Below are 20,976 nucleotides of genomic sequence, written 5' to 3' on the forward strand. Positions count from 1 at the left end.
TAATACGATGATTTTATAAGCAGTTTTGCTAACTCATTCAGCAGAGTAATCAATAGGGAAAAAAATAAGCCAGATGGGTTGTAGTCCATTTATATTGGGTGGGACAGATGGCATTATTGATAGATGGAAAAATTCCAAACAGTTATTGTACAATGAGAGAACAGTGCCTGGGCCTGCAAAGTTGTGCTCATTTACTTGTGTAACTGTGGTTGAGAAGGGGTTGGGTTGCACCCTGCAGGCAGCACTCTCACTATATTTAGTTGGGAGCTGAGTCCAGCCCCTGCCTTCTTTTTCCCTTCCCATTGGGTTTTCCATGCAGAGCCATCCCTGTGGTACTTTGTTGCAGTATTTTGAGTGGTGAACTGTGCTCCTGTCTCTGCAAAGACTAAGATGGGTGAGATCATGATTACATCTTTTTTTTTCTACCTCTGAATGCCTGCTTTATGTTTTCTTTTCTTCTCCTTACCAATATATGGAAGAAACATGCTGTAGCCTCAAGATTTTGGGCATTGCAGCTTAACTGTTCTATTTAATTTTTGCATCTTGCTAATTCCCAGCAAGATTTGGTATAGCTAGGACAGAAGATGATATCCATGATTCTGAGTAACAGTGCAATTGGCATTGGTTTGGGCTGCTGCTCTTCCAAAAGAGCACATGAACTTACAGGGACACTTGGAGACCAGTTGCTGCTTTCAAATTACAGGTCTTGATAAATATCACAATGATAAACAAGCTACATAGAACCATAGAACGGTTTGGGTTGGAAGGGACTTCCAAAGGTCATTCAGTCCAACACCCCTGCAGTCACCAGAGACATCCTCCACTCAATCAGGTTGCCCAGAGCCTTGTCCAGCCTGACCTTAAAGATCTCCAGGGATGTGGCCTCAACTACCTCCTTGGGCAACCTATTCCAGTCTTCCACCACTCTCATGGTGCAAAACTTACACCTGACATCCAATCTAAGTCTTCCTTTCTCTCATTTCAAACCATTGCCCTGCAGGCAATGCAAACAGTCCCTCTGCAGCTTTCTTGTAGCCCCCTTCAGGTACTGGCAGGCTGCTGTTAGGTATACCCAGAGCCTTCTCTTCTCCAGGCTGAACAACCCCCGCTCCCTCAGCCTGACCTCATAGCAGGGTTGTTCTAGTTCCCTGATCATTTTTGTGCCCCTCAGCATGTCCATCCTTCCTATGTTAAGGGCTCCAGAGCTAGATGCAGCACTTCAGGTGAGGTCTCACCAGAGCAGAGCAGAGTGGCAGAATCCCCTCTCTCCATCGCTGGCCCTCTCCATCCTCTGCTTTTGATGCAGCCCAGGCTGTCATTTGCTTTCTGGGCTGTAAGCTCACACTGTTGGTTCACGTCCAGCTTCTCATCCACCAGCTGCCCCAAGTCCTTTTCTGCAGGACTGCTCTCAATTTCATCACCCTCCAGCTTGGACTTACATCCAGGACTGTGCCAACTTTAGGTGCAGGACCTTACATTTTGCCTTATTGAACCTCTTGAAGTTTCAATTCTCCCTTTGATTTGATGGTATATACAAAACTTGGAGGTAGATCTTCCAGAGCAATCTGAGATTCTTATCTCTGATTTAATTGCCATAAAAAGAAGAAGTATGTTGGGGAATACTTGAGTGACCTTAATACACAGTGTTTTGTTTCCAACACAAAGGTTAGGATTGCCTGTATGTGTAAGTGGACCCAAAATACTGGTGGAAGGAGCTTTTGAAACGGTGAAAACAATCTATTTTGTTAAGATTAGAAGACAGGGCTGCACAGAAAGATAGCACTTAATGTAATTTCAAATATATTAATTGCTCTAAGGCCATTATATTATAGCTTTTGTTTCAGCAATTCATTTTACACTATTTTCCTCTTTTTTTCTTCAGATGATACCATTAGAGATTGCTTCCACTCTGAGTTATTTTGTTAGGCAGCTGCTATTGTATTTTCCATCCTCAGCAATGAAAAATCTGCCAGGTGAAATACTTCCTGAGACATGAAAAAAAAAACCCAAACAAACCAAACCCCAAACGTCTTTCTTTTATAACATTTGGATCTCAGTGGTCTGATCCCCTCCCTCCCAATAAATTCCTGTGCAAATGTACTACAAACTTTACAGAATAACAGAATCACAGAATCTTAGTGGTTGGAAGGGACCTCCAGAGATCATCCAGTCCAACCTCCCTGCCAAAGCAGGATCCCCTAGGGTAGTTCACACATGAATGCATCCAGGAGGATTCTGAAAGTCTCCAGAGAAGGAGGCTGCACAGTCTTTCTGGGCAGCCTGTTCCAGGGCTCGGTCACCCTCACTGTAAAGAAGTTTCTCCTCACATTGAGGCGAAACCCTTTATGTTCAAATTTGTATCCACTGATCTTTGCCCTGTCACTGTGCACCACCAAAAAGAGATTGGCCCCATCCACTTGACACTCACCCCTCAGATATTTAGAGACATTGATAGATCTCCTCTCAGCCTTGTCTTCTCCAGACTAAACAGTCTTTCAGTCTCTCTTCATAGACAGCAGATGCTCAAGTCCCCCAGTCATCCTTGTGGCTCTCCACTGGACTCACTCCAGCAGATCCTTGTCTCTCCTGAACTGGGGAACCCAAAACTGGACACAGTATTTCAGGTGTGGTCTCATTAGGACAGAGTAGAGTGGGGGAAGAACCTCCCTAGCCCTGCTGGACACACTTTTCCCAAGGTGCCATTTGCTCTCTTGGCCACACAGGCACATTGCTGCCTTTAAAAAGTCTTCAGCCCACCTTTGACAGAAACTTCCTTGAGTTTTTATGCTAAGCATTCAGGATAAATTGCTGCGATCCCTTGATTGTTTCAAACCCAGCAGAGAGTGCTGCAGCTGACTTTCCTTCTGCTGGGAATGCCAGTCAGGTTGTTGACAATGTGTGTCTTAATATCATGTAATGCAGAAGTGCTGGGAAAGCAGTGTTTGATCTGCTAGATACTGCAGACGGGCCTCTTGCTTCTTTCAGCAGTCGGGTGACTCCATGCCAGCGTTAAGCAGCTAAATTTAAACCATTTTAGGGGCAGATTTACAAACTGTTTAGATGTCAGAAGATGCAAATGAGCCCGAACTAGGATTTTTAAAAACTCTCTAAAGCAGTCAGCTAGGAGCACTGGGCCCATTCCAGGGAGCCCTCCCACATCGTATGTCCATCAACACTAACACTTCTGTAAATACCACTGGTATTACCCCATGCCTTTTCCCCTTACCTACTAAATAATGCCCAAATCACAAGTTATAGACAAGAAGCTGTCTAGCTACAAGCAGTGGGGTTTTTTTTGAGTAATCATTATGTTTTCATGGCAGTCATTTGAATGGCATCATGCAGCTGTACCGCAGCAGCCTGCACCATTGTTCAGATGTGCCTTTAGTATTTGAAGTATACAGACTGTCATGAATCTAAATTAAATTCATGCATTCTCTGACACCTTGTCCTAAGTAGAACAGAAATAGCTTATGTTAAAATAGTGGAAGTTGGAGGTTTTTCTTGCTGCGAAGGATTGGGCAGAGGTTTAAGATTACCTATGGAGAAAATTACCATAAAACTTAAAAGGAATATAAATCCTCACCAGATTTCCATGAGAGGATCTGTATTTTCCCACCATCCTGAGCAGATACTTGTAAGTCTTTAAGATTCAGGTGCAGAGGGGTTGCATTTTTCACTGTCTGTACTGGTTAATATCCATGTTTAATACAATGGTTAGATTTCCAAATAGTATTGAACATCAGACAGTAGTGTGCCCAATGGCCATGAAAAACAATGGTATTGTGGCCTGGATCAAAACCAGGGCAGGAGCAGGGCAGTGATGGTGCCTCTGTTCTCAGCTCTGGTGAGGCCACGTCTTGAGCACTGGGTTCAATTCTGGGTGCCACAGTACAGGACAGACATTGAGGTCCTAGACCATGTCCAGAGAGGAGCAATGAGGCTGGTGAGGGGTTTGGAAGGCATCATATGAGGAGTGGCTGAGGGAGATCTGAGGTTGTTTAGCCTGGAGAAGAGAAGGCTGAGGGGAGATCTTACTGCTTTCTACAGCAACCTGAAAGGAGGTTGGAGTGAGGCTGGTTTTGGTCTCTTCTCCCAAGTAACTGGCAATAGGAGGAGAGGAAATGGGCTGAAGTTGTGCCAGGGAAGGTTTAGGTCAGATAGAAGTAAAAACTTCTTTACTGAGAGAGTAGTGAGGAGTTAGAACAGGCTGCCCAGGAAGGTTGTGGAGTCACCATCCCTGGAGGTGTTCAAGAAGCTGTAGATGTGGTGCTTCAGGATATGGTTTAGTGGTCACAGTAGCTGGGGTAGGGTTGGACTCAACGACCTTGAAGGTCTTTTCCAGTCTAAGTGATTCTATGATTGTACATTCTGTGTCCTATAAACAATAGCATGGGTCGTACTAATTTAATTGATTATGTATTGCCAGTTTCTTGAACAGAATAGGTGAGGAGTAGAATTAAAGGGATAGTATAAATGTATCAATACTAGATTAGAGCCCTGCTACACTCACTTTGCAGTCAAATTCCATCTAGGCTGATTAATAGAATTGGTAACATTACCAGAAAATTAAGTATTTTTGAACCCACTTTTCACCAGCCAGTACCTATGGCCTATCAAAAATCCAGTGGGAAGAGAGCACTTCTTGCTGTTTCCCTTTTTTGTCTCATCAGGTTTATAACATTTTTGCTACCAGATGCTGTTTTGAGTGTTCCATAGGTTGATATATTAAATCAGGCTTCTTTTATTGTCAGTGTAAAGAGCATGCAGTGCATTCAAATAGCACAGTGGTAGAGCAGGTCTTTCATCTCGTGCCTGGTGTATTTCATTCCCCCTGTGTTCAGATTAACAAAGCTTTTGTATTCATTTGAATCAACTGTAATGAGAATATTTAACACAGGTCAAATGCAGATGGTGGAACTCCAGAGGTTCTTGAAAACAGCCTGCCTTTTAACACAGGACTGTGATGGGAGGTGAAAGGCTTGCCAGTTTCACCTTGCCAGCAAGATTATGGTACTCTATTTGTAACATCAATGAAGCCTTAATAGGAATGTAGTCAACAAAAGAACAACCAAGCAGTCTGCATGATTTTAATTGAAGCCATTATTACCAAATGAATATATATATCCATGCAAAAAAAAGGTATATGATTGGATAACATTCTAAACAGTAGACATGGACTGAATTTGCAGGCTATGAACACTAGAAAATAATAAAGGGGAGCATTTCTTGTGTGAGTGTTGGTGAGGATAGATACAAGTACAATGAAATCCTTAGGTGGTCCAAGACTGATTTCCGTGAGCTTATTTGCAGTGTAGCTTCTTTGCCATTTAGAGGTAATCTATACATGCATTTTAAATGCTGTTTTTCTGTTAGGCACTGTGAAGAAGTGCATGTCAGGTTCTTCAGGGTGGTAAACAGCCTGGTTCATCCAGGCTGACTGATTTTCCCCTGCAGCAGTTCCCTTAGAAGAGTTTTTTTGAGTGATTCTTCATCTCCTTTGCTGAAAACATTAATTCTGCTTTGAACTTACTCACTTTTGTGTTAAACAAGAGGGTATGTAGGTATGTATCCACTGTTTGCTTGGGCCAGAACCTCTGGTCAAAAGTCTTACATGTGATGACTGTAAAAGCCATTAACAGGATTTCAGCCCTGAGGCAACTACCTGTTATCTGTGCCTCTTTATAGAAGGGAGAATCTAATTTTGGTTGAAAAGCAATCAGCTTGCACCCAGGAAAATTCCATATTAAACTGTAGTTCTAATTATGTGTAGAACACTTTGAAAACTCACAACTAAGAAAGGAATTTCAGGAAGATCATCAGCTTCAAAGTTATTTTGTTCTCATTTGGTTGAGTTAATCCTGTTGATTTGGACTGTAAAAAGACCCAGACTGCACCCAGACCTGCACCGACTCAATCTTGAGCAGCCAAGTCTTGTTGAGAGGAGCCTCTGCCCATGGTGGGGAGGTTGGAGTAGATGATCTCTCAGGTTCCTTCCAGCTAAGCCATTCTGTGATTAGCAACTGCTCCTTCCTAAAACTGTAGCAAGTTAATCTCTCAGATGCCACAAATGTCCTTGCCAAGTCTGTGCAGTTTGATGTTAAGTACTAAGTAGCTATTCCAGGTCGTGGTCTTTTCCAATGAGTGTATTTAACTTCTCTTTTTGGTGTGAGTTCAGTCAAGCTTTTATTCTGAGAGTCCTCCCCTTAGTTCTGCAGCCAATATCCTATTTGGCATGGTTATGCAGGACCTGGCAAAGCATTCTTGTTCCAGGAAGGAAACTCATCTATGGAATACTGTAGTGGGTCTGGTCTGGATGGAGTTGACTTTCTTCTTTGCTGCCCCCATAGAAGGTCTGTGACAGATATGGGATATCCCATACAATATAATACTACGCACAGCAGTAAAACCTGAGGAGTGGTCATTCCTCAGAGCCTGGATGGACATCAGTCTATTAGTGGCAGGTGATGAATGATTGTCTTTGCATCACCAGATTTATAACCTTCACTTGTTCAACTGTCTTTATCTCATCCCAAAAATCCTGTCAGTTCTTCCTGTGGCCTCTCCCATCCTACTGTCAATGAGTGAGCAGCTGTGTAGGTATTAAGGTGCTGGCTTAAATCAACACCACAAACAGCTTCAACAAATCGCCACTGAAGAGAAACTTCACAAGTAGGAAAATTCATACCTGGCTTTCTTCCTCATCATGGTCCAGTCAAAATTAGAGCTCAAAATATCGTCTCTTGCTTTTGAAATTGTGCAAGAATCTTATCTCTGCTGGGACACAGATAGGATCTTCTACCACCAGAAACTTGAATGAAATAAAAAAGTAAAAATGCAGTTCAGGAAAGTGTCTTCTTCCTTCCAGTGGAAGCACTTTCCTAGTGTATGGTAAAATCCAAGAATTCCTACTGAATCTCAGTATTTGATTGGCCTTTTCTCTTATTCTGCCATAACAACATTTTGGTTTCCTCTTCCCTGAAGGATATCATGCAGGCTTCAGAACTGGTAATAGATCTTCAATTTCCTTCCTCATAAAAGTCAAACAAACATTATTTACCCTTTCCTGCACTCCACTTTCCATGGAGTATGCAAGAGAGTGTGAAAGTGAGCTGGCATTGTTTTGAAACCTCCTTAAGTTTTTGCATAGCAGAAATGAGCATTGCTAACTCAGCAGTGACTAATCACTTTCAGCTTGCTCTCTTGTGTTTACTCAGCTTTCATGGATGAAAACCCAAACTGTTTCCAGCTGATGTGACACATGGGGGGTATAGTTCTTGTCGATCTTTTAGTTGTAACACAATGAATAGAGCTCGTGGTACTTCAAATCTAACTTTGGTTTTCTTTTTGGACATTATTCAGTGGTAATATTGTGGAGGTGTTTCTAAGTATTGCTTACAAACACCTTTATGGAAGCATCCTGGCCAGTTCTTGTAGTTGCCAGAGTAGTTATTCTGCATATATCTCAATGAAGAGGCAAGAGTCTAGAAAATGAAAATGTAACTGTAAACTGATGAAACATATTAACGGTCAATCATTTCTAATGAAGTCAGTAATTTTGATAGAGTCCTGCCAGAATTTGCCATGGCCAGGAGCACCTCCCATTAAAGCAGGTCACTCAGTGCCTCATCCAACATGGCCTTGAGCAATTCTAGGGAGGGGGCATCCACAGCTTCCCTGGACAACCTGTTCTAGTGTCTCACCAGCCTCACTCTAAAGATTTTCTTTTTAATATGTGAGGTAAAATCTGACGATTGGTTTGAAAATTAGTTGCAGAGCTCCAGGTCAAAGTTCAGAAGGAGAGCAGATTTTCAAAGAAAACATCTTGGCAATCTGAAATTTAACTTCTAAATCATAAAATAAGTTCTCCTTAATGCCCATGAAGTAGGTTTTGACCATTAACTTTCCTCTTTTTGTGTCCCATTTGGACACACATGCTCAAATTATTTTCAAGTGGAATCTTTCCATCCTGAACAGCCCCAATACTGTTCAATTCTCTTTCTTAAGTGCTTATTTTTGACACTGCACATGAAGAATAAAACCCTCAGAGTGACAGTCTGTGATCATGTTTCATGTGGCAGACTTTCAGCTTATATTGCCATCAATTTATGACTTTGTTCCTTAAATAGTTATCTTTCCCCCCCCACATGGTAACTGATAGAGTGAATGATGTATGTTTAAAGGGTATTTCAAGGAATATTAACTTCAATCATTAACTGGTTATCTCTTGGCTCAGGAACCTTTAGTTTCTTGGGAGAAAGTTAATATTTTTCAAGCAAACAATGCAGATTTTCAATATGTAGTCATTTTCTTATCGATTTTACATTTCCATGCCCTTTTGAACGTGGAGTGTGCAGTGCTAGAATTTATATTTAGCTCTGCAGGAAGTGCCTTCAATATTATTATTAGTATTATTATAAAGGAAGAAATCTCAAATCAAAGTGAATTTTAGGTACAGGAAGGTGCAATTGCAGGAGCAGCAGTTGTGCATTATTGTATAGAACTAACTCACAGCTTGACAGAAAGTCCCTGCTGGGGAAGAAATGTAGGGGAACTGGCAGGATTTTGCTACATCTGCTCCCTACTGCTAATAAGCTTTAACCTGTTCCATTTTTATTATGCTCACTGTTTAGATATTTTGCTTCTGAAATGATACCAGTAACTATGAGAGCACATAAAAGGGAGCACTACAGGTAGGGCTGTTTAAAAATTGAACACTGTCAGTGAGGGATATTAAAGGCCATAATGAGTAAGATAGTTGCCTTCTCAGTATGGGTTTGTAGAGTTCAGGCACTGCAGTGCTGGTGGAAAAGCTCAGTGTAAGTGGGTAAAACAGATTTCATAGCTTGAGTAGCTTGTACAGCCAGAAGGCACCATTAGATCATTTAGTCTGACCTGTATATCACAGACCATTACATTTCACCCAAAAATTCCTATTTTGAACCCTGTGAGTATACTTAGAGTAAAACACATCAGACTGTAAGAGTTTAACATGCTTTATGCCACAGGGTGAAAACCTGAGGCTGAGATTCCCAGGCAGTAGGAAAGATATTTAACAGGTTGATAAGCACACATGGTAGCGTGACTGCTCCTGCAGAATAAGCCAAACAAAAAAAACAAACCAAACCAACCAAACAAAAAGAAACCATGAAAGGTTTGGATTCATTTAACAAAAGTAAAGATTCCTTTCTAACCCCTTTGATTTAGGGGGCAAACAATACAGATATTTGTATTGTGTCAGAGCACTTGCTGCTGAAACAGGCTGCCCAGAGAGGTTGGTGGAGTCTCCTTCTCTGGAGACTTTCAAGATCTGTCTGTGTGTGTTTCTGTGTGACCTGATCTAGATTCTGTGGTCTTGCCTTGAAAGGGGGATTGGACTTGATGATCTGTGGAGGTCCCCTCCAACTCCTAATATCCTGTGATCCTGTGAAATGTTTTGCTGAAGCCAAAACCAGTTTATTGAGAACAAAATAAAACCCAACTCCCTCAAAATTCCAAAACAAAACCCAAAATAAAAACAAATTACAACAAAAGAAAACAAATAATAATTAAGAAAAAAAAATTCAAAATTATCACCTCCCCCCCCAAAAAGCCACAAACCAACAATAATAAACAAAAATTAGATTTAATCTTCCTCACTATATATGGAGTGATGATGGGCCCAGGAAGAAGGAAAAAATCTTCTCCTCTAAGCAGTCATATCCATTTCTAAAGGTAATATTAATGCTCTAATTCTGAATTTTAGGCATTTTACTCCTTTTGACAGCCATGATGGCAGTACTGTACTTAGATTCTCAGTCTAGACACATTCTTTGCAGTCCTTTGAACACGATTTTCTCATCTGCAGCTGAAGCTTATAACCATGTAAAAATGTGGATGAAATGGTATTGTGTTTTTCCATTCCATATCACCACAGGCTTCCCATAACTGATTATCCAACATTTAATAATCTTCCTCTTGCTCTGATGGTGTCATAATTGTACAATTATGAAATGTATTTTGAAATGTGTAAAATTCAGTGGGTAGCTGGAAACTTGTACATCCACAGGGCTGTTGAAGCTGTGCTTTTATGGTGTGAATCTTACATGATAAATCAAGCAAAAATTGGAAGTCTCAGTCTTAAAGAGGAGGTTTCTCTGCATTACTGTGCCTGCAGAAGTGGGTATCTTCCCTTCAGCAGCCCAATTTGCATTTCCTATCTGTTTTTGTAGAATCATAGAATCGTCTGGGTTGGAAGGAACCTTCAAAGGTCCAACCTGCTCTGCAGTGAGCAAAGACATCCTCCGCTACATCAGGTTGCCCAGAGTCCTGTCCAGCCTGACCTTAAAGATCTCCAGGGATGGGGTTTAAACTACCTCCTTGGGCAACCTGTTCCAGTGTTCCCCCACCCACATGGTGCAGAACTTGTTCCTAACATCCAATCTCAATCTGCTTTTCCCTCATTTCAAACCATTGGCCCTCGTCATGGCATTGCAGGCCTTTGCAAACAGTCCATCTGCAGCCCTCTTGTATTCTCCCTCAGGTACTGGAAGGCTGCTATTAGGTCTCTCCAGAGCTTTCTCTTCTCCAAGTTGACCAACTCTAGGTCTCTCAGCCTGCCCTCATAGCAGAGGTGTTCCAGCCCCCTGATCATTTTGGTGGCCCTCCTCTAGACCTGCTCCAGCAAGTCCATGTTGCTCCTGTGTTGAGGGCTCCAGAGCTGGACAGTACTCTATGTGGATTACTTCTCTTTGTTCTAACAAATCATTATTTGAGCTTACTTTTCAAGAGAAGCTATAAGCCCAGAAAGCAGAGGTGTTAACCTACTTCTTCCAGACTTCTTATACAGTGTTCATCCTTTGAAATTGTTTATTTATCCTAGAGACTTGTTCAAAGCCATGTCTTCATAGAAATGTGATACTGATTGCTCATATTTTGATCATCTCACAGAGCCTCTCAGTTTCTGAAATGAAAGGATTGAAACCTAGAGATCCAATAATAGAAAAGAGGAACAAAATTAACATGGAAATTATATCCTTCTGTCCTAAATATAATGAAAAGAGAGTTTGTTTGTAAGGTTAGGGCTTTAATTTTAGCTAAGCCTTTTTTCTCTCAGATAGAAGTGATGAATATTTGTACTGCTTCTTGGCCTCTGTTGCCAATCATGGTTAAAGATAGAATAACAAGTTGCTAAATTGTTATGTTTGAGTGATGTAAGCTATGAAATGCACATTTATTGATCTGATTTCTTATGGACTCTGCCTGTTTTTCACAAGTTTCCATATTTGCTTATCCTTTTTTCATATAATGCTTACATATAGTGGGTGTCATATAAACACCAGCACTACTCAGGGACCATTCCTCATGCAAGTTTTGATTCTGCAAAGACTTAAACTTACTCTTTATGCAGCAAAAGCCTGTCTGGATTTAGAAAATCATATTTACACTAGATTTATTGTGGGATTTTGACCTTACTATGTGAGTTATTTTTTGTGATAGTTTGCTTTGACATGCTTAGTTGATTGTCATACACTTTTAGCCCTTCCCCTCAACAATTCCTAATCACAGTGAGCAATGTATTTATTATATAGATTTCAGATTTCCTAAACTCTAAATGAACTTGAGGTATACTCTTTTTATGCACCCCCAAAATGACCTCTCTCTCTGGGAAAAGTTTCACTGTCCTGCTTGGCCTGTTACTTGCTGACAATTTCCTATCTAAGCAATAATTCTGCATCACCACTAGAGCTGTCTGCATGATTTTTACAAATAAAAATGTATTTACTTTATTTTTCAACCAAATGCTAGCACGTGGAATTACAGAATTCACAGAATTCACTAGGTTGGAAAAGACCTTCAAGTTCATTGAGTCCAACCTATCCACCTAACACCTTCTAATTAACTAAATCATGGCACCAAGTACCTCACCCAGTCTCCATTTAAACACCTCCAGGGATGGTGACTCTGACACCTCCCCAGACAGCCCATTCCAATGCTAATCACTCTTTCTGTGAAGAACCTCTTCCTAAGAGCCAGCCTAAACCTGCCTGGCACAGCTTGAGACTGTCCTCTTGTTCTGTCACTGGTTTCCTGGGAGAAGAGACTAACCCCCACCTGGCTACAACCTCCTTTCAGGTAGTTGTAAAGAGCAAAGAGGTCTCCCCTGAGCCAGCCTTAACAACTTCAGCTCCCTTGGCTGCTCCTAGGGCTGTGCTTTGGCCCCTCACCAGCCTTGTTGCCCTTCTCTGGACATGTTCATGTTCAAGCCCAGAACTCAAGATGCAGCCTAAGAAATCCTTCTTTTTAAAAGGCAACATAAGTCTGTGTTCCAGAGTACTCCAAAGTCCTTTCTTCTCTATCCCACCCCCAACCCGAAGGTTTGAATGGGGAGGAGAAGGCGGCGTGAAAACTGCTTTCCCCACCCTGCCCTTCAGGCTTGAAGGAGGAACAGCAGAAGTTGCCTTTCCACACACGCATTGACCCACGTGGAAGCCCGCGCTGGAGTCAGGCTGGTGGTTGGCTGGGTTTTGGCACCCAGCATAAAAGGGCAAATGGACACTTCGTCTAGAAAAGCATAAATAGAGCAAGGGAGAAGGCACGAGGCGGCTCCTGCCTTGAAAGAGTTCCCACCTTGACAGAGCTCCCAACACCACAGATTCCTACCGTGACAGAATTCCCGTTTAGGACCGCCCCTGCTTTTGGACAGCTCCTACCTTTTTTCACAGCTCTTGGTTTTGCTCCATTCCTGCCTTTGGATGATTCTCCCCACTTTTGCACCATTCTGTGCAAACTTGCAAGCTTGGCAAGTCCTGGGGTTTCTTCGAGTGAGCTGCCGCCACACCCAGCTACTCTCGGATCATATCAGTAGCCACCTTCCTGGCTGCCTTCTGGACTGGGGACCCTAGCAGTTTGACTCTCCCCTGCCGCTGCTGAGGCAGCGTCGCTTCCATGAATCCCTTTCCTGTGGCAGCCATGCCTTGAGACATTTCTGAGTTTGGCAGCTTTGCCACTCACCTTGGGCTTCTGCCACGTGGATCCAGACTACTGGATATTGCTCGCAGTGTCAGGAGGCAGCTGAGAGCAGCGAAATCCAGCAGGGGATCATCATCCAATACCCATCTCACCTCCATGAGTAAAGCCTGCTGTTCCCTTAATTCTCTGCTCAGCCTGACTGATAGTGGGGTAATCTGTATTTAAGCTTACCTTTTTCCATTTCCTGACTTCCTAATTCTCTAAACTTATCCATAACATCCTTTTGAAGAATTTGTGATTGAATTAGAATCCGTAAATAAACCTAAACTAGTTCTGTATGTAGTGTGTGGGTGGGGTTTCAGGGAAATAAAACAATCCTGTGGTTATAATTCCTGACTCAGCCACATTACTTCCCTGCCTCCACCACAATCTGAAATCCATTTGAATTACAAACATTGAGTAGAAGTATCTTTACATTTTTATACTCATATTTGTTCCCCCTATATCTAAATTTCCTTTTGCCTATTTCTGGGATTTTTAATGATAGTAAAAAAAAAAAGAAAAAAATATTCTACAAACTGTGCTCTTAGATGCTGACAGAAAAAAAATAGATAAAGAACCACCTTGTTTTCGCTAATTTTCCCTGTTTCAGCAGCACCAAGTAGGTGCAGTCAGATTTCCATCTGACATTGTACAAAGTAGTCTCTACCTCACGCAGTGGTAACTAAACTACTGTCAGCTTTGGCCACCATATTGTGGAGCAAGGAGGACCAAAAATTTCTGAAGACCTTCTCTGCTTTCCTATTAGCAGCATATAATCAATGTTAAATATTCAGGTTTATAGAATCCTGTTTTTATCCTGCCCATCCTGTGTTAATGTGGTTTTGGCATGGAGCAAACGGTCTGTTTTATTTTCAGAAAGAATACTACATGTCAGACTTCTTTAGTTTTTTGTAAGCTTAGCAAAAATTATGTTCATAACAATTTTCTTGTTATAAAACACTGTGGTATTCATTCTTTGAATCCAGGCACCTCATACCAGGAATGCATCTAGCCTATTTATTAGACGAACTAGGATGTTGAAAAGGATTGCTTCTATCTTGCTTTCTTCAAGAACTGACATTTTTATTCTTACTCAGTTTTCCTAGTGGAATCTTTACTTATTAAAGCCATAAACCTATTGTTGAGAGACTCTGGCAAAGCTTAAGCTGGATCTCAGGAGTTTGATGCAGTGTGTTTAATGTAGGCAGGGTAAAAGAAATTTAAAATGTATTATTTAAAGGCACATTAATCTTGCTGCTGTAATGGTGCAATAATGCATACCAGAGAAGGTTTTCATAAACTCAGCTTCTAAAAGTAACATCACAGTATCTTTCTTTTTTTTGTTCTCCAAGTCAATTCTTTGTAGAGATAACAATTATGCATTCGTCTCTGTCTCTTATAGCCTGATTCCATATTCAGCTGTGAGATAGGTAGAGCCTAGACCTTACTCACACAACAAAAAGAATATTTCTCATTTGGAAGAAATGCTGAAATGTGTATCTTCTTCAGTGAAACTGAATAAAACAGCAAAATGTTTATACAATAGCTTGAGTGTAGCTTTATCTTCTCATTCCTGTGCTTTCCTTGGACTTGTAGTAGATTTACTTTAGCTGTTTTATTATTGAATTAAAAATAAATACAGTGTTGTGGTTTTTTTTAAGGCAAAAAACAACACTGTGTAAGTCAATTTATGACCCTTAAAGCCCATCAGTTTTCATTCAGCTGTCGCCATTGCACTGAGTTCTGCTTTGTTCTGCAGCACTGCTGTGAGTGCATTAGGCATTGGTTAGTGTGAGGGTGTTCTGTAGCTCTTCTGTGCATGTGCAAGTAAAACTGAGTGAATCTTTACTGAGAGCTGAGGCGTTGTGATGGTTTGGGAGTTACCCACACCCCCACTCTTATGAAATCACCCAGACTAGACTGAAACAGCTGGAAGTTAAGGAATGAAGCTTTATATTTACAGCTTTGCACAATATACAAGCAGATATTTACAATATTCACAGCTATATACAGAAATATACAAGTTAAAAGTAATACAGAAACACAGCAGCCCTCCCAGAAATCAGAATCCCCAGGAGGGGCTCTCAACCACCCTTCCACCTTCTTTCCACCCCTCTACCTTACCCCAGAGTATACCTTATGTGGAAGGTGAGTTTGGAGGATTGGCAAGAGGTATTAGAAACCAAAGGATTAGTTTCACAGGGAGAAACACAGGCACCAACAGAGACACACACACACTCTCATATCTATATTTGTGTTCTTATTTTTGTACACCTCAGCAAGCCTATGAGTGAAGGAGACATCACCATTGTTTTATTTTCACAGCCTATAATCTAATTTTTCTCATTAAAATATTTCAATTACCTCAAACTAGCACAGGCATCCAAACTGCAAGGACTTTCTGCCCTGGTTGATTCTATGATTCTATGACTTGGTGTGATGACTTCATCTGTCTGAGCAAAGCGCAGGAAAGCATCACGCACACAGCACTTCAAGCAACAGTTTTGCTTTAATCACACAATCATGCAATGGATTGGGTTGGAAGGGACCTCCACAGGTCATCTATTCAAACATCCCCTGCAGGCAGCAGGGACATACTCTAGTAGACCAGGTTGCACAGATCCCTCTCAAGCCTGATCTTGAGTATCTCCAGGGATGGAGCCTCAGTTACCTCCTCGGGCACAGTGTTCCATTACCCTCATGGTAAAGAATTTGTTCCTAACATCCAATCTAAATCTCCTCTCATTTCAAACCGTTGTCCCTTGTCCTATAACAGTCCTTCTGCAGCTTTCTTGCAGATCCCTTTCAGGTACTGACAGGCTGCTATTAGGTCTCCCCAGAGCCTTCTCTGCTCCAGGCTAAACAAACCCTGCTCTGTCAGCCTGTCTTCACAGCAGAGGTGTTCCAGCCCTCCAAACATTTTTGTTACCCTCCTCTGGACCTGCTCCATCAGGTCTATGTCCTCCCTGTGTTGATGGCTCCAGAGCTAGATTCCAAGTGAGGCCTTAGCAGAGCAGAGCACAGTGTCAGAATCCCCTCTCTCAATCTTGATTATCCTGGGGGTCTTTTCCAACTGGAATGTTTCTGTGATTCTGTGAGTCTCCTGGCCAGCTCTTTGAACCACAGTGTTCTGAAGCAAGGAATTGCAGGTGGCACCCATGATGGTTCTTTCTGAACCCAGGCACTTGCTAATACCATTTGATGATCTGTGGTTCTTCTCCAGTCTGACAAGCATGCAAAATCAGTGCTTATCCCTATCCACCCTTCTTATGTCATGTATGATTTTCAGCAGAGCTGCGTATCTTAGTCAAGCTGTAGGTGAACTGTGGCTTTCTGCAATAACGTGACACACTTTGTTCTCTATGACTTTCCTAAGAATTCCTAACATTTTTCTTGCTTTCTTGGCTCCTCTCACCTGCTGAGATTCCTTATTAACCAGTCCATGAAGACTTTCCAAGCTGTCAATTAGCTTTGCATGGCACTTAGTGTTTGCAGTAACATGGCAAGAGTGTACTTCAGTATTATTAGACGTCAGATAAATAACAGAGCCATATTCTCAACCCTCCCTTCTCTCCTTTATTCCCATGAGTTATTGGAATATATAAGGTGTCACCTTTCACCTTTGATACCTTTCAAAGCAAGGTATCAAAATGTAAGAACGTTCATGGCCCTTTTCTGAGTGGGGGAATTAGATCAAATGAGTATAGTTAGAAAAGTCTGCTTTTGAGCTTCTGTTGCCAGACTTTCTGAAGCTCCTTCTTTCACAGCTTTGATAAACTGAGTAGCAGATGGTCCTGTTGGCAGGAGGAGTTGATACTGTGAATCGGTGAGGGCAGCAAGGCTGGTGAAGGGCATGGACTACATGTCCCACAAGGTGTATCTGAGGGAGCTGGGGGTGTTCAGGCTGGAGACGAGGAGGCTGAGGGGAGACATTGCTCTCTATAGCTGCCTGAAGGGAGGTTGGAGCGAGGAGGGGGCAGCCTCTGTTTCTTGATGACAAGTGACAGAACCAGAGGAAATGTTTACAAGCTGGGCCGGGGAGGTTCAGGCTGGATGTTAGGAAATAATTCTTCACTTAAATGGCAGTGCTGGAGTCACCATCTCTAGGGGTGTTCAAGCAGCCTGTGGACTTGGGCTTAGGGACATGGTTTAGTGTTAACTCTTCAGTGCTGGGTCGAAAGTTGGACTGGATAATCTTGTAGGTCTCTTCCAACCCAGTATATTCTGTGATTTATTTTGAGAAACTGTCTCCTGCACAGTGAAAAAATGTTAACCCAATTTTCCTTCTCCAACCTTCTTTAAATCAGATCATGTAAAGGTACAACATAGAAGCAGCATCTATCTCCATATAGAATCATGGAATTATAGAATCAACTAGGTTGGAAGAGACCTCCAAGATCATCCAGTCCAACCTATCACCTAACCTTATGATCTCACAATCAGCAGTTAAAGTTTCACACTATGCTCATGTTACCCTGTTACATTAGAACTTCTCCTGGTGCAAAGCTACCTTGCAGTATTTCTTCTTAGAAAGGAATTAAATCCTGTGGAAAAGCTAACAAGTGGAAACTTGAATCTTCAACAGGCAGAGATCCTTTCTCATCAGTTGAAAATCATTTGAGTGCTGATACCTAGAAAATAACTAAGGATAAATAGCTGCAGGTGACAACTACACTTACAGCACACAGAGAGTTGTGATCAACAGCACAATGTCCACCTGGAGACCAGTGCCAAGTGGCATCCCTCAGGGGTCAGTGCTGGCACCAGTGCTGTTTAACATCTTTGTCAGTGATGTGGACAGAGGAATCGAGTGCACCCTCAGCAAGTGTGCAGATGACACCAAGCTGTGTGGCACAGTCGACTTGCTAGAGGGCAGAGATCTATCCAGAGGGACCTGCACAGGCTGGAGGGGTGGGCCCAGGCCAACCTCATGACATTCAACAAGGCCAAGTGTAAGGTCCTGCACCTGGGTCAGCACAATCCCAAGACAGATACAGGCTGGGTGGTGAATGGCTGAGAGCAGCCCTGAGGAAAAGGACCTGGGGGTCTGGGTGGATAAAAAGCTCAACATGAGCCAGCAGGGTGCACCTGCAGCCCAGACACCAACTGTGTCCTGGGCTGCATCAAGAGAAGTGTGGCCAGCAGGGCAAGGCAGGGGATTCTCCCCCTTTGCTCTCATCAGACCCCACCTGCAGTCCTGTGTGCAGTTCTGGAGCCCCCAGCACAAGAAGGACATGGAACTGTTAGAGCGAGTCCAGAGGAGGGCCATGGAGATGCTCAGAGGGCTGCAGCAGCTCTGCTCTGAGGACAGGCTACGAGAATTGGGGCTCTGCAGCCTGGAGAAGAGAAGGCTTCAAGGAGACCTTGTAGTGACCTTCCAGTATCTAAAGGGGGCCTTCAGGAAGGCTGGCGAGGGACTATTTACAAGGTCTTGTAATGACAGGACGAGGGGTAATGGGTTTAGACTGGAAGAAAGGAAAATTAAATTAGATGTTAGGAAAGGGTTCTTTACAGTGAGGGTGGTGAGACACTGGCACAGGTTGCCCAGGAACGTTGTGGATGCTCCCTCCCTGGAGGTGTTCAAGGCCATGTTGAATGAGGCCTTGAGCAACCTGTTATAGTGGGAGGTGTCTCTGCCTATGATGATGTTCTTTGAGGTCCCTTCCAACCTAAACCATTCCATGATTGTGTGTCTACAAAGATCTGTAAAATCCAGGTCATACCTGCTTTAAGAAATCACTCCTTTCAGCAGTGTTTGCCCTAGCAGTTTTCATGCCTTTCAATCACAAGAATTAGAGGTTCCCAGGAGTTATCTGGCACTTGTTTTTGTAGAATTACAAGCCAAGATGTATCTTCTTCTACCTTCTTTTTTGTTTGGTTGGTTGGATTTTTTTGTTTTATTTGATTGTTGGTTTTGTTTCTTCTATGGAGATGTAGAAGGAGCAGTAGGTCAGAACATGTGCTCCTTTATAGAACAGTCTACAATGCTGTTCTTGGGTAAAGACCCTTAAAAATGGATTTTTCCTCACAGTTGTCTGCCAGACCTTCTAAATCTCACTGATGAGAGGGCAGAATCAATTGTGAAAAACTACTTAATGATAAACTATTCCACTTTTCCACTTTCACTCTAAACACTTAACTTACATTGTTCCAGCATCATCTGAATAGAATTTCTCAGCAAGACCTTAGCTATTCATTCTCATTTACTTGACAGGCTATCACTAAGATACTCAGCTGTTGAAGACAGTTGTAAGTTTCTGAAAGGCAATGCATAAATGAAGCCTCCATGTAGAACACAAATGTCAGCAGTCTCTTGAAAATAAGTCAGAGGAGGTCATTGTTAGAAGTACTTCTGTAAGGTTCTGTAGCAGCTGGTGAAAAGATTATTCATCCCCAGTAGCTCCATCACTTGTGCAAGCTCTGAAGTTAAAGGTTGAATGCTACAGTCCTGCACAAGTGCACCATGAAATAGTCATTCACACAGAATGATTCTCATTTGTTAAATTTGGAAACATATTTTCTCCTGGCCTTTTTTTTTTTGTAGTTCTTAGTATTCTAAATGGCAGCTGAAGGCAAGCAGAAATAGTGAGTAATTGATTTAACAACCTCAGACAAGTACAGGGAAGTAGAAAAGTTTGTCTTAGTGCTTGATGTGACCTGAGAGAGCTTCCTTAGACTTTTTTTTTTTCTCTGAACAGTACCTCAGCACCTTGGGCCAGCAAAGTGGCCTTTAAGCCTGAATGAGCATGACTTCTTTTTTTTTTCCTCCTCAGTGCAAAGCTCCAGTATTTCATCTTTTCAAACTGTTTTACAGCACTCAGAGCAGAATTATATTGACAAGGTTAGAATTCATCTCCTAGAGGAGAATACCGTGCTCCTCTAGTTAAGTGCTAATATAACATTTATGTGGTGGTGCCTTAATAACAGCTCTGGCCAGCCTAATGAAAGTACTAAAAGCAAACAGTATTCAGTGAGATTTTATTATGACTGAAGTGTCTGCAATTTGAGACAAACTATTCCCTATTTTTTGTTCCCAGATCCAGACCAGCAATGCTAAAGCAATTGCTACATGTTCGGTGTAGAATTAGACTTCTCCGTCGCTAATACAGGAGCAAGTGCATTTTTCATATAAACAGCTCAGGAGGGTCAGGCAGTAAAGACAGTCTGTGGAAAATGCTTGTCAATAAGTCTGTGGGTGAATTTTGCAATCAAGTGCTTGTTACCTGTCATTATTTCTTCCTCTTGAAGTTGAGAGCGAGTGGGTGAAAATTGAGCTCGCAAATTGAAGGTACTGGGAGTGATCTGCCCTTATTGACTGCAGGCAAATGACATGTTTGCCTTCTCAGTTTTCCTTTTCTTTCAGAGATCAGGCAATGGGCAGTATTCCCAGGATATATACTGTGGCCACTTATTTAACACCATCAAAAGACAAAGAACTCAGTTACTCAGAGTTAGGTTACCAACGTGATGTGCTGGTTGATACGAAAACAGTTTAAATAGACTTTCTAAATGAGCTCTGCTATTAGGAAAACCTATTTTACCTTCTAACAGGGCTTTTTCAAGATCCTTCTGCTGTTCAGAACTACCTGAACTATGTCTTTGCTGTATCTGAACTGTATGACAGTCACAGAATGGTAGGGGTTAGAAGAAACCTCTGACAACCATCTAGAGTAGGATCACCTAGAGCAAATCACACAGGAACACATCCAAGTGGGTTTTGAATGTCTCCAGAGAAGGAGACTCCACAACCTCTCTGGCCAGCCTGTCCCAGTGCTCTGCCACCCTCAAAGTGAAGAATTTTTTTCCTCATTTTTACAAGGAACCTCCTGTGTTCCAGTTTGTGTCCACTGTTGGACACCACAGAGAAGAATCTGATCCCATCCTCCTGACACTTGAACTTTAAGTCTTTCTAAGCATTAATGAGATCACTCACAGACACCCCCTCAGTGTTCTCCAGGCTAAACAGCCCCGGCCCTCCCAGCC

General features: G+C 42.2%; 1 protein-coding gene across 1 annotated transcript in view; it reads left to right on the forward strand.

Moving 5' to 3' along the window:
* The window catches only part of DPH6 (diphthamine biosynthesis 6), a 191,006-nt gene that overhangs the window by 137,073 nt on the left and 32,957 nt on the right, over window positions 1-20,976 (forward strand). The window lies entirely within an intron of this gene.

This window comes from Pogoniulus pusillus, chromosome 1 (assembly GCF_015220805.1).
Source record: "Pogoniulus pusillus isolate bPogPus1 chromosome 1, bPogPus1.pri, whole genome shotgun sequence".
In the NCBI taxonomy this organism is placed as follows: Eukaryota; Metazoa; Chordata; class Aves; order Piciformes; family Lybiidae; genus Pogoniulus; species Pogoniulus pusillus.